The sequence below is a fragment of the Canis lupus genome, chromosome 16, assembly GCF_048164855.1.
Source record: "Canis lupus baileyi chromosome 16, mCanLup2.hap1, whole genome shotgun sequence".
Classification (NCBI taxonomy): Eukaryota; Metazoa; Chordata; class Mammalia; order Carnivora; family Canidae; genus Canis; species Canis lupus.
Genome location: NC_132853.1, coordinates 19,347,760 through 19,361,766, shown reverse-complemented (window position 1 = coordinate 19,361,766; position 14,007 = coordinate 19,347,760). Strand labels below are relative to the sequence as shown.

The window sequence follows — 14,007 nt, the reverse complement described above, 5'->3', positions numbered from 1 at the left end:
ATATTTTTTTAAGTATTTTATTTATTTATTCCTGAGAGAGAGAGAGAGAGGCAGACACAAAGGCAGAGGGAGAAGCAGGCCCCATGCAGTGAACCCAACGTAGGACTCGATCCTGGGTCTCCAGGATCAGGCCCCAGGCTGAAGGTGGCGCTAAACCACCAGGGCTGCCCAGAACATATTTCTGCTGTGTGCAGAAGAGACCTTTGCTTGAAGGAGGCCAGTTCAGGGCAGCAACTGGGTCTACCCCAGGTACCAGGAGGTCCAGGGATTTGCAGGACCTTATTCTCTGTGGGTCTCAGTTCGACAGGATGACACAAATTTAGAATGAAATAAAAGCTTGACTACAGTGGAGTTAGTTTGAGTCTTAGTTTTTTTGTTTTTATTTATTTATTTGAGAGAGAGAGAAGGAGCAGGGGAAGGAGCAGAGGGAGAGGGAGAAGCAGGCTCCCCATGGGGAGCCCAACGCAGGGCTCAATCCTAGGACCCTGGGGATCATGACCTGAGCCAAAGGCAGACACTAAACCAACTGAGCCACCCAAGCGCCCCTCTGATTAAATACATTATCAAATACTGTTTGATTAGTTTTTTATTTTCTGTGTTTTAACTTAGAAACAAGTGGCACACACTGAACTCCATGCTCTTTTGAAACTACCCCCCATTCTGTAATTCAGTGGTTCTGCACACTATGCAATGTTTGGATTTATAACTTTGAAGTTTTCTGTATATCTTTAATGTGTACACTGTACATTAAGAAATCTGCAGTTCAGCCTTTGTAATCACAGTCAGATACTGTGGGGCTCTGATGGCGGGAAATAATTCACACCTTGGAATGTTAATTGCACTTGCTCCCCAGCCTCGAGGCTCAAAACGCAGCAGGATCCTTGTGTAACTACATGTCCTGTCTTGTCTGCCTGGATTGGAAATTAAGGAGGAGAAGAAAATCATTTAAGTTTTGCCTAGAGTTAAGGTCAGTCTTTTTAAGCTCCCCCCACCTTGCTTCAGATAAAGTAACCTACATAGGCTGTATCTGATATAGAAATTTAATACTTTTTCCATCCTCTTCAGAGGTAAATTCTTGCAGATGACTTTTTCCATCTGGTGCATTTCCTATCACTGGCTGATCACCTTAGATCTGACACAAAGGTAATATAACCCAGGGCAGGTCGGATGTACCCCTTACTTTACATTTTACGTTCAGAATTTCAATTTCTTTTTCTGGTTGCATCAGTATCAGAGACCCAGTGTTTGCAAAGCCTTCTAGAAACTTGGGAAATGCAGATTCGTTTGTCAAGCTGGCCTTCACAGATGGACTAAAAAGATGATAATAAATAAAGTATCATTAAACACTAACTGAAAACACAGACTTTGAGTTTAGACAGGCCTGAGTTTGAATCCTGACTCTACTTACCGTTAGACTTGGGGCAAGTTAATTAACTCTCTGTACTTCAGTGCCTTCACTTATAATGCAAGGATACAAATAGTACCTACTTCCTAGTGTTGGTTTGAGGAATATGTACATAAAAGGACATAAAATATTTAGCACAGTGCTGGACACAGAAAGCATGCCAAAAGAGCTATTACTCTCATTATGACCTCATGATTATCACCATTCTGTCACACAAATTACTTGAAGTAGATACGACCATTATGACGGATGCCACAGATTGACCCACACAACATTCACTCCAGTGCCTGGACTCTCTCTTGTGCCCAGAGTTCAGCATATGACCCAGCTCCTGGCAAACCAATGCCCATGTGCCCCAGCAGCAGAAGTGATTCAAATGGAGTGACAACTGCCTGTGGGTGGATCCATCTTTTTGTAACTATGATGATAGAGAAGCTTTGGTAGAAGTTCCAATGTCCTGCCTCTAGCAACATAGGTATTGAGTGGTGAGGAGCAGCAATGGGGTTTCCATGGGAACAGTCCAGTTTATGATTGGGTATTTCTTCTGGAACTCTTCTGGCTGTGCAGTATCCTAGCCTGTTTCCTTGGCACTGCTAGAAATCCTCTAAACTACCTAATAGTCTGCTCTAATCCTATTCTGTGAAAACTAACTAGAGTGGATTCTGATATCTGCAACTGAGAACACAGTAATTATCAAAGTGATCAATATTAGAATCATCAGGATGATCCTAAATACTTCAGTCAAAAAAGATTAAGTATACCCAGGCTACTAAGGGAAAAAGAACAGCATATATAAAACCTTGTCCTTGCTTTCAAAATGCAATCATCCTGAAAGATACCACATAAATGGAAACCTGTTTGGGTTTTCTTTTCTTCCCCCCACTACCCACCTCCCATCCCAAGGCTTAATTTTCTTTTTGGCAGCAGAAGGACTTTTGTGAGAAACGGGCAGAAGGAACTGATTAAACATGAAGCTTCACAGGAAAGAATTCTCATTTGAGTCTTTATGGAGGATGACAGGTGAGCCTACCTGGCAGACTGTTCTCCATAAATTATAATGGGAGAGTCAAAAGGTGTGTGGGGGGGCAGTTAGTATGGGTAAACGTTTGGATCAGTGTATTTTATGTGGTCATTAACACACTTACTTATAGGATGGCCCCTAGCGGTGTGCTCAATTACAATGATGAAATTACCTTAAAAAAAATAATTAACAAGAGCATTGAGATCTAGCTCCGGTCACATTTTGAATTAATGAGGAATGACTGTGAAGGCAAAGGCCTGGCTGAGATGGCTGTCAGTTTTACCTGGTTCTCATCTGTCTTTGTTCTTGTTGGGTTTTTGTCATAACATCAAGTTCTTTCTCCCTACAAATATTGGTCTGGCACGTTCTCTGAGTGACCGTGGCCCCAACCTAATTCTCTTGTCATTTTTATTTAATTACCTAATATTCTCTACTTCCTCTTCTGTTCTCCTGGCAAAATGAAATGACCTCTTTGGAACAGATCGGGGAACTTCCCTCAGTACTCAGCTAATAGGTGGAACTGTCAAGTGTTTAAGGTACTTCCCTTCTTCCTCAAGAATAGAGCACACAAGGGATGCCTGGGTGGCTCAGCGGTTGGGCATCTGCCTTGGGCTGAGTGTGTGATCCCGGAGTCCCAGGATCGAGTCCCAGGATTGAGTCCCGAGTTGGGCTCCTTGTGTGGAGCCTGCTTTTCCCTCTGACTGTGTCACTGTGTCTCTGCCTCTCTCTCTCTCTCTCTCTCTCGTGAATAAATAATAAAATCTTAAAAAAAATAGAGCACACAAACTGTTTCAGTGGTCCATCTGGAATCCACATTGATCCCACACCAGATGCCTCCACCATGCTGCCTAAGTTTGAGCCCAAGGAGATCACAGTCGTGTACCTGAGGTGCACCAGTGGCAAAGTCAAAGTTGGTGCCACATCTGCCCTGGCCTCAAAGATGGGCCCAGTAGGGCTGTCTCCAAAAAAGTTGGTGATGACATTGCCCAGGCAACCAGTGATTGGAAGGGTCTGAGGCTGACGGTGAAACTATTCAGAACAGACAGACCTGGATTGAAATGGGACCATCTGCCTCTGCCCTGCTTAGCAAAGCCCTCTCAGACCCGCCAAGACACAGAAAGGAAAACGTTAAGCACAGTGGAAATATCACTTTTGCTGAGGTTGTCAATATTGCCTGAGAGATACAGCAGCAATCTTTTGTCAGAGAACTCTCTGGAACCGTTGAAGAGATTGTGGGGACTGCCCAGTCTGTGGGCTGCAATGTTGATGCCGCCACCCTCATAACATCACAGATGACATCAATAGTGGTGCCGTGGAATGCCCTGCTAATTAAGAAAATATTTCAATGAAGGATCATTTGACAAAAAAATAATAGTAATAAGAGAGCGCACAAATGCTGGAACCCTTGCTCAGTCAGTCAAGTGGTATATAAATTTTTTTGCCGCTATAACAAATTAACACAAATTTAGTGACTTAAAGCAGAACTAATTTGTTATTCTTTTTAAAAATTGTATTTATTTATGAGAGAGAGAGAGCACGAGGAAGGGGGAAGGGGGTGGGTAGAGAGAGAAGCAGACTCCCTGCCAAGCAGGACCCTGGGATCATGACCTGAGCCAAAGGCAGGCGTTTAACTGACTGAGCCGCCCAGGCGCCACTAAACAGTACTAATTTGTTATCTTAGAGTTCACTGGGATATAGCCAAGTGTTCAAAGGGCTGGTTCCGTCTGGAGGCTACAGGGGAGAATCCATTTCCTTGCCTTGTCAGCTGTTCCAGGCGGTCCACATTCCTTGCCTCCTGGCCTCTTCTCCACATCACTTCAACCCTTTGATTCCGTGGCCACATTTCCTACCACCGGCTCTGCTCCTCCTGCTTCTTATAAGAATTTGGGATTACATGGGGCCCAAGTGCATAATCCAGGATAGTTTCTCCATCTTAAGTGTTTCATCACTTCTTCAAAGTCCCTTTTGCCATAGAAAGTAACTTTCACAGTTTTGGGGATTTGGATATGGACATATTGGGGCGGGGTGGGAAGAGCTTATTCAGCCTCCCACAGGTGGTAAGACAGTTCTGCTGTGCCTCCTCAGGCAAGGGGGCTTACTATCAGGTTACATGGAGAAAGGAAAGAATAAGGAAGTCAAGAAAACTAACTGGCATTTGGGATACAACACAGATACCTGGTTATCTCTCTGGCCTCTCAGCAGGTGCCTTTTGCACCAGCCTCTAGATTTCCACATTTATCATGACTGTTTCTACCTCCTCTTTTTTCTGATTACCTTAGTATCTCCGGCAGTCAGACTGAGTCAGCGAGGCCCACCCTGCAGAAGGCTCTCCTTTTCTGCCAAGCTCTTGTATCAGGACATTTAATTGGCTGCTCTCTAGCCTATAGAGGACAGCTTTTTTTGTTTGTTTGTTTTTTAAAGATTTTATTTATTTATTCATGAGAGAGAGAGTGAGAGCAAGAGCGAGAGAGAGAGAGAGAGAGGGAGAGGCAGAGACACAGGCAGAGGGAGGAGCAGGCTCCATGCAGGGAGCCCGATGTGGGACTCGATCCCGGGACTCCAGGATCATGCCCTGGGCCGAAGGCAGGAGCCAAACCGCTGAGCCACCCAGGGATCCCCTAGAGGACAGCTTTTGAATCCAGAGCCAGTCCAATCAGCTTTGGGCAGGGAAGCATGGACGGGGGACACAAAACATGGCCCCTGTTGGGGCCAGGCGGGAAGGGAAACTCCTCAAGATGGCGGATACGCCAAAATGGCTGAAGTTCCTGTCACCACCTCCACTTGGGATGACAGCTTGAGCAGACCCTTACACCTCTCCTTTGGACTTCCTCAACCGAACCCAATGCCCTTCAAACCCCAGAGGAGGAAGTCACCTTTGACTGGTCGAATTGCAATCCTTCCTTTGCATAGTGAGGGTCACTCTGACTGGTCGAATTGCAATCCTTCCTTTGCATATGAGCCAACCAATAGGAAACCGTTCTGCCTTACAACGTTATGTAAACCCCCGACCACCTTGTCTTGGCGCGACTTCCTCGACTCACTCTCTTTCCCCCGTGAGTCGTGGAACCTCGCCCGAGGGTGCCTGCAATAAAATCTGTTCTTGGACCCTCGCTTGCCTTGGCGGTCTCATTTCCGTCTAGTTACTAAAAAAACTTAACAGCCCCTAGTGCATAGGAACCACAGACATTTTTCTCTGAAAGGGGCTGAGAGCTTTCAGAGATTTTTCAGACTTCTATCCAAAAACAATGTCAGTGACAGAATTGGGGCAAAAATTTTTTGCTTTCTGATTATAAAAATGGATACATTTACAGGTGCTTATTACCAATAGGTTCTCTTTTTTCTTTTTCTTTTTTAAGATTTAATTTATTTATTTGAGGGATCCCTGGGTGGCTCAGTAGTTGAGCATCGGCCTTTGACTCAGGGCAGGGGTTCTGGATCCTGGAGTTCTGGGATTGATTCCCGCATCGGGCTCCCTGCATGGAGCCTGCTTCTCCCTCTGCCTGTGTCTCTGCCTCCTCTCTGTGTTTCTCATGAATAAATGAATCAAATCTTTTTTTTTAAATTATTTATTTAAGAGAGAGAGAGAGCATGAGCAGGGAGGGGGCAGAGAAAAGCAGACTCCCCACCCCGGCAGGGAGCCCAACGCAGGGCTCAATCCTAGGACCCTAGGATCATGACCTGAGCCGAAGGCAGATGCTTAACTGACTGAGCCACCCAGGCACCCCTACCAATAGGTTTTAGTTACCATTTACAGAGGACTCTTAAAGGAAAAGAAATTGTAAAGTGTCCAAAAACAAATAAAGGAGGAATGCTTCAGGAAGTTATGGGCTTGTTATGATGGCGTGCAATCTAATCATAGACACTAAGTATAAGAAAGGATATGCAAATCACTAAAGGGAAGTCTTCAAGGTCAAAGTCCTTTGTGATATTCCAAATTGTATCAAGTAACACACTGGAATTCCCAAACCTTGAGCCATCAGAGAAAAATAGCCCATGTAGCTTCCAGGATGCTGAGTTTAATTCAGAAACTGATACATGTTTACTCCCTTTCATAGAGAGAGGAGATCTAAGGAAATGAGAAAAGTCTTCTGTAGTGTAGCACAGACACAAACTGACTTCTCTTTAATGGAGGCAAGGAGCCTGTTAAACTGTATATACTTGGATTATGTCAGATAATGATAGGTTCAGCCACTGGATTAGTCATATCATGAATTTCATAATCACTGTGTAATTGACACAGACCTTCAAACAGTCCTTTCTCCCTGGAAGCTGGTTTACTGCTGGAATTAAATGAACTGTCACTCTCTGGGGAAAATGGAACCAACTTTTCATTTGGCTCACCTTGGCTGTGAGGAGGAGCTTTCTAGGATTTAGCACTCTTCCTCCCCAAACTGTCCAAGTGAGACAAGCAGATCATCCTCAAAGATACAAAGTTTCTCTTTCCGAATGGGAGCCCACAGAGGTAAGGGGGAAAGTATTTAATGCCCAGACTGCTAAGAGAGGTAACTAACTATGCTGTGTGTGCATTTCCATTGCGTAAGTATTAACATTTAATTAAACTTTCATGCCTCTTTTTTTTTAGACCTTTCTTTTTTTTTTTTCTTAAATATTTTATTTACTCGTTCATGAGAGACACACAGAGAGAGGCAGAGACACAGGCAGAGGGAGAAGCAGGCTCCATGCAGGGAGCTGGACATAGGACTCTATCCTGGGTCTCCAGGATCACACCCTGGGCTGAAGGCAGCGCTAAACTGCTGAGCCACCCAGGCTGCCCAAACTTTCATGCCTCTTAGGCACACCTACTCTAGTTTGCACCCTGGGGCCAAAAGGACCATTCAAATCCCAGCCTGGCCATTTACCGGGCAGTGTGACCTTTTGGCAGATGGGACCAACATGTTCCATTGGAATCTTGCGGTGATTAAAAGCAGGTAAAATGTGTATTGTAGTCTGTGTGTGTGAGCATTAGCTCTCATTATTGAGAGCTCCCTCAGTCCATGAGGGCTTACTAAAAAAGTTCTCAAAGCCCATCTACATTTGTTACTCATTGTCCACTCTTTTCCCTGGGAACTTCTGTGTCCTGTCCAGGGTCATGTCTCACTCCTCAAACCACCCAGCTATTTCTCCCTACTTTGAAACTCAGCTCTGGAATCTGCGATTGCTTATTTGGGCTCTCCAACCACCCAGTAGCAATTTCTAACATTTAAACATAAATCGGGGCATTGCCTGAAGCACTCTGTTTGGCTTTTGAGGACTTCTCCTCCCCTATCCTAAGCAACTTTCTATGATTTAAGATCCTCCTCTCTTTGCCTCCAATTCCTCATTCCTGATCCTCTCATTCCCTATCTAGGCCAAAGTCTAGATTAGAGAGGAAATTTCCATCAAGTTTAGAAAATGTGACATGTGGTCAGCTTGGGGGAAGAAGATGGGGAAAGAATCCTGCCTGTTCCTTTGTTTTTTTTTCCCATGTAAATTCACACCTTTGTAAATTACTCCCTACCCTTATTCAGTTTCTCAACCTTCTTTTAACTCCCATTGAACAATACAACTATTTCCTTCTACACCCCACCCCCCAGCTTACTCCACATTTCAACATGACTGGAACAACCGGTGACAGGATTCTGGCCAGGTGAGTGAGGGGGGGATGTGATGTATACCCCTTCCAAGCCCCAAAATGCTTTATATAACCATCCACACTCTTTCCTTCCTAGTTGAGCACCTGGCTTCTTCCTTTTTTCTTTCTTTTTTTTTTTTTTTTTTTTAAGATTTTATTTATTTGAGAGAGAGTACAAGAGGGGAGAAGGGCAGAGGGAGAGGGAGAAGAAGAAGCAGACTCCCTGTTTAGTGCAGGGCTCCATCCGACCTCAAGATCATGACCTGAGCCCAAGTCAGACACTTTACCAACTGAGCCACCCAGACAGGCACTTCCTTCATTGGGCACTTATATAGCACTTGTATAGAAAAGATCTAAGGGAGAATTTCAAGGAGGCCTTGGTGGGGGGGAGGGGAGGTTGGTTATGGAGCTACAAGCTAGAAGGAGCCTGGATCCCTAAGTCACTGCTTGGAAGAGACCACCCAGGACAGCTGCCTAACCCACTGAGAGGTGAGGGAGAAATGAATCTTTGTTGTATCGAGCTACAGAGATTTGGGAGTCCTGTGCTAGAAGCTGCTAGTGTTCATTAACCTTATTAACACATTTTAAAAGTTCCTAAAGCATAATAAGGGCTTAATAAATGCTAGTTTTTATTAATTGGGTAATCAGCTAATATTTATTGACTATTACAGGTATTAGCTCATATATTTCTCACAACATCTTAGGAGGTGGGTTCTTGTCCCCTCACTCCTTTGGGCTTTTATCTACATTCTTTGCTCTGCCTGACCTGCTCTTCCTCCCTTCTTCACACAGTCAACCACTACTCATCCTTAAGATCACAGCTCAAATGTGGGCTTACTCACAAAAACCTTCCCTAACTCCCTAGACTGAGTCAGTGCCCCCATTACATGATCTCATAGACTCCGAAATTTTTCCTACAGGGTATTTATCACAATTTTTCATTGCATGACTATTTATGTAATTCTTTGGTGAATGTCTTTTTTCCCCACCATAGAGGAAGCACCATCCTACTTGATTGACAGTTGTATTCCTTATACCCAGCTCAGTGTCTGGCACACAGTACGAGCTCAAAAAATACTTGAGTTGTACATTATCTGCACAGGGTAGGTTTCATAGACTGTCTTCCTCTTAGTGGGGTCAAATATCAGTGTTGAGTCTGGTCTTCATCTTTGTAAGTTTAGAAACTTAATTTTTGGGCAGCCCCAATAATGGCCTAGCGGTTTAGCGCTGCCTTCTGACCAGGGTGTGATCCTGGAGACCTGGGATGGAGTCCCATATCAGGCTCCCTGCATGGAGCCTGCTTCTCCCTCTGCCTGTGTCTTTGCCTCTCCACCCCCCATCTTTCTCTCATGAATGAATAAATAAATCTAAAAAAAAACACAAAAAAACAAAAACAAAAACAAAAAAATAACAATTAAAAAAAAAAGGAAAAAACACACTTATAGGGTATCTACTTCCTGGCCTAAAAGTCCCTAGAGAAGTAAACTAGTTAATATTCAGAAGCCCATCTGAAAGAGAAAGGAAGAAAGAAAGAAAGAAAAGAAAGAAAGAAAGAAAGAAAGAAAGAAAGAAAGAAAGAAAGAAAGAAAGAAAGATGATTTTGAGAGGAATTGACTTCTTTTAGGCTCCTTGCTAGATTCTGCTCTCTTAATGGTGTTCTTCCTTTTTTTTTTCCAGCTAGAGCTTTTTTTCCTCCATTAGATCCCATTGAAGCCATGGCACAAAATAGGAGCTCAACAAATATCTGAATATATATCTGTGTATCTTGTATTTTGAGACTAATAAATGTACTTATGTTTTGGCTCCCTATTTTCTAGACTCCCATGTACATGATTACCTTTTGTTTTGACTTTACCTGCCCCTGTATCTGTATCATGGATATTTGGGAAGAACAAGTGACTGTGAGCCAGACCCACAAGACTATAAATTCCTTAAAGTTATGAATCATCATCATCAAAACTTTAAAAAATAAAGAAGCATTATCATCAGCATCATGGCCAACATTTATCATGTGCTTTTCCATACCAGGCATGATGCTGAGCTCTTCACTCTATTATTTAATTTAATCCTCATAACAGCATTATAAGTAGCATCCTCATTTCATAGATGAGAAAATGCTGCCCAGAGAGGACAAGGAACATGTGGAAAATGACCCAGCTAGTAAATGGTAGAGTCAAGATTTGAATGCAAGCCTGCTTCACTGCAGAATCTGTATTGTCATGTGCCATGTGCAGTGCATCCTGTACTGTGGTCATCTTGGTGTCCCTACAACACTTGGAATTGGACTTGGAACTGAGCATTTCAAAAGTGTGCATAGTCAATTCTTCGTCATGAGTAGCAGAAAACAATTTCAGTTATCATAAACAGAAAAGAGATTAACAATGCTACCAAAAATTTATAAGAAGCTAGACAACTGGGGATGCCTGGGTGGCTCAGCGGTTTGGCTCCTGCCTTCCGCTGGGGGCATGATCCCATAGTCCCAGGACTGAGTCCCATATCAGGCTCCCTGCATGGAGCCTGCTTCTCCCTCTGCCTATATCTCTGCCTCTCTCTCTGTGTGTGCCTCTTCTGAATGAATAAACAAATAAATAAATAATCTTTTTAAAAAAAAACAAAAAGAAGAAGAAGAAGAAGCTAGAGAACCAGATAAAAATTAAGATGGAGGCTGTTTGGGTGGTGCAGTCCGTTAAGTGGGGAACTCTTGGTTTTGGCATGGGTCATGGTCCGAGTGTCGTGAGATCCAGCCCCACGTCAGGCTCTGTGCTCAGCGTGAAGTCTGCTTAGGACTCTTTTTCCCCTCTTCCTCTGCCCCCTTTCCTCCCCTCTCTCTTACTCTCTCTCTCTAAAATAGATAAATAATTTTTTTTTTTTTTTTTAGTTAAGATAGGGACAGGAACCCAAGGAACAGAATACCAGATGATCATCTTTCAGCAGGAACAATCCAACCAATGATGATGCCTCAGCCAAATCATTCCAATGCACATGGATCCTGACTTTTCATTCATCCATACTTCATTTATTCACAACTTAAAACCCAGGATAAGAGTGTCTTAATTGACCAACCAGAATCATTTGCCCTTGTCCTAACTAAGGGTGCATTTGGGAAGAGGTTTGTCTCTAGACCTTTCTATTTCCCTAGCGGGAGGTGAGACTGGCTTTGACTCACCCAGTGGGAAGTTACCCTAAATAGAGCTTTGGATGCTAGACAGTCACAAACATTGATTGTCCTCTGTACCATGGGTGGAATTAATTCAGGCCTGTAACAATGACTGAATCACAATTAATGTTATATTTTAGTCCCCTTGCTGATATCAGAGAAACCCCAGAAACAAGTTACCATTTAGCATAATTTCTACACATGATTAATTTCACTTTGGTTTTAGGTGACATTTAATGATATGAGAATGCTCCCTAACGAGGAGCCTACAGCTTCATGCCTTTGATTAAAAGACCCCATTCATGTAACCACATCAGATCCAGGTTGTGGAGAACCGTCTCCCTGAGTGAAGGGTCCAGATCCAGTTTTAAAGAGTTGTCTTTTTTTTTTTTTTAAATAATTTTTAAGAGAGGGACACCTGGGTGGCTCAGTGGCTGAGAATTAGCCTTTGGCTCAGGACGTGATCCCGGGACCAGGATCGAGTCCCACATCGACTAAACCGCTGCGCCACCCAGGAGAATCTTTTTTTTTTTTTTTTTTTTTTTTTTTAATTTATTTGGGGATCCCTGGGTGGCTCAGTGGTTTGGCGCCTGCCTTTGGCCCAAGGCGCGATCCTGGAGTCCCGGGATCGAATCCCACGTCGAGCTCCCTGCATGGAGCCTGCTTCTCCCTCTGCCTGTGTCTCTGCCTCTCTCTCTCTCTCTCTCTCTCTCTATGTCTATCATAAATAAACAAATCTTTAAAAAAAATAAAAATAATTTATTTTAGAGAGAGAAAGAGCAGGAGTGGGAGGGGCAGAGGGAGAGGGAGAAAGAATCTCAAGCAGACTCCCGAAGTGGGGTTCAATCTCGCAACTCTGAAATAATGACCTGGGCAGAAATCAAGAGTTGGCTGCTTGGGACGCCTGGGTGGCTCAGTGGTTGGGCAGCTGCCTTCAGCTCAGGTCATGATCCCGGGATCCGGTATCGAGTCCCACATCAGGCTCCTGCGAAGAGCCTGCTTCTCCCTCTGCCCGTGTCTCTGCCTCTGTGTGTGTGTGGGCCTCATGAATAAATAAATAAATCTTTAAAAAAAAAAAAGAATGGTTGGCTGCTTAACTGACTGAGCCCCAGGTGAGCCACTCAGGCGCCCTGGGAGAGAGAGAATCTTTTTTTTTTTTTTTTTTAAGATTTTATTTATTTATTCATGAGAGACACACAGAGAGAGGCAGAGACACAGGCAGAGGGAGAAGCAGGCTCCATGCAGGGAGCCCGACACGGGACTCGATCCTGGGTCCCTAGGATCACACCCTGAGCTGAAGGTGGTGCTAAACCGCCGAGCCTCCCCGGCTGCCCGAGAGAGAGAATCTTAAGCAGGCTCCATGCTCAGCACAGAGCTTGATACGGGGCTCAATCTCCCCACTGCGAGATATGACCTGAGCTGAAACCAAGAGTCGGGCATTTAACTGCCTGAGCCGCCCAGGCGTCCCGAGTTGCCTTTTGAAGGTTGTTAGGTAAATTCTCATTACAACATAGCAAGCATGGACACTTCCTGCCTCTGTGGAATTTCAGCACACCTGGCTTTCCTGATGCTCACCTGCCAGATCTGTGTTTACCTTCATGCAAAGACCAAAAGGGGCTTTGTGAGTGCACCTGGCCCAGCTGTAAGTGGGTACAGTGGGAGTTCCATGTTTTGAGTCCAAATTGAAGCTGTAGTGGTTGGGGGCGGTGGGTAGGGAGAGATAACCCATTGGCTGCTGGAGGCCTCCCTGCGTGGATCTAAAGTGGAAGTAGGGGCCAACTAGCAACCCCATTTGATGAAAAAGTACACCACCCCATCCCCAAAACCTGCCCCCAACAATCTCATTAGACTTTGCTGATTCTTTCTTTCTTTCTTTCTTTCTTTCTTTCTTTCTTTCTTTCTTTCTTTCTTTCTTTCTTTCTTCCTTCCTTCCTTCCTTCCTTCCTTCCTTCCTTCCTTCCTTCCTTCCTTCCTTCTTTCTTTCTTTTCTTTTCTTTCTTTCGTTTTTTAAATATAAGATCTTTTAAGGCCTCAGAGAAACTTGAAAATGACTATAATATGTTATGGCTATCTCAGCTCCCTGTGACCACACATGACAAGCTTACAAGACACTCAAGGTCAGAAGACATCACAGACTTGATCACAGCACCCTGGACTCATCTGCTGTCAGAGAGGCTCCCCAAAGCCGGATAGGGTTAGTTTTAGAGAAGGTGAGGGCTCCATTCACCTATCCCCAATATATGGTAATCAGCCTCTTCTAGATGATCTTCAATCTATCATGTTATTATAAAAGTTTGGCTTGTATAGAATTTTTTTTTAAGATTTTATTTATTTATTCATGAGAGACACAGAGAGAGAGGCAGAGACACAGGCAGAGGGAGAAGCAGGCTCCCTGCAGGGAGCCTGATGTGGGACTCAATCTGGGGACTCCAGGATCACTCCCTGAGCTGAAGGCCAACACTTAACCGCTGAGCCACCCAGGAGGCCCAGGCTTGTATAGAATTAAAAAAAAAAAAACAAAAAAACTCCTCATTGTTGGGGTGCCTGGGTGGTTCAGTTAGCTGAGCATCTACCTTCAGCTCAGGTCATGATCCTGGGGTCCCAGGATTGAGTCCCGCACTGGGTTCCCTGCTCAGCAGGGAGTTTGCTTCTCCCTCTTTCTCTGCCCCTCCTCCCTGCCTACATGCTGTCTCGAATAAATAAATAGATACTCCTTACTGTGAAAAATTTCAAATGTAAGGCTGCAAGAATAGTACAAAGAACACTCATATCCCACCACCAGAATTCAACCATTGCTAACATTCTATTTATTT

General features: G+C 44.1%; 2 long non-coding RNA genes and 1 pseudogene across 6 annotated transcripts; 2 read left to right on the top strand and 1 right to left on the bottom strand.

Moving 5' to 3' along the window:
* Positions 1–427: 427 nt before the first annotated feature.
* Positions 428–1,902, bottom strand: LOC140606257 (uncharacterized). Of its 2 annotated transcripts, none has more exons than XR_012008607.1 (3): positions 1,409–1,902; positions 1,017–1,310; positions 428–911 (listed from the first exon to the last, which is right to left on the bottom strand). It is a non-coding gene; the product is annotated as an uncharacterized lncRNA (long non-coding RNA). The 2 variants fall into 2 exon arrangements; XR_012008608.1 differs by having other exon boundaries at positions 429–911; positions 1,181–1,310; positions 1,409–1,897.
* On the top strand, positions 1,619–9,846 carry LOC140606256 (uncharacterized). 4 transcript variants are annotated; one of them, XR_012008606.1, is made up of 4 exons: positions 1,619–1,880; positions 2,333–2,425; positions 8,000–8,052; positions 9,715–9,846. It is a non-coding gene; the product is annotated as an uncharacterized lncRNA (long non-coding RNA). The 4 variants fall into 4 exon arrangements; XR_012008605.1 differs by having other exon boundaries at positions 2,330–2,425; XR_012008604.1 differs by having other exon boundaries at positions 1,620–1,799; positions 2,330–2,425.
* On the top strand, positions 2,436–4,908 carry LOC140606255 (large ribosomal subunit protein uL11-like; annotated as a pseudogene).
* Positions 9,847–14,007: the final 4,161 nt, after the last annotated feature.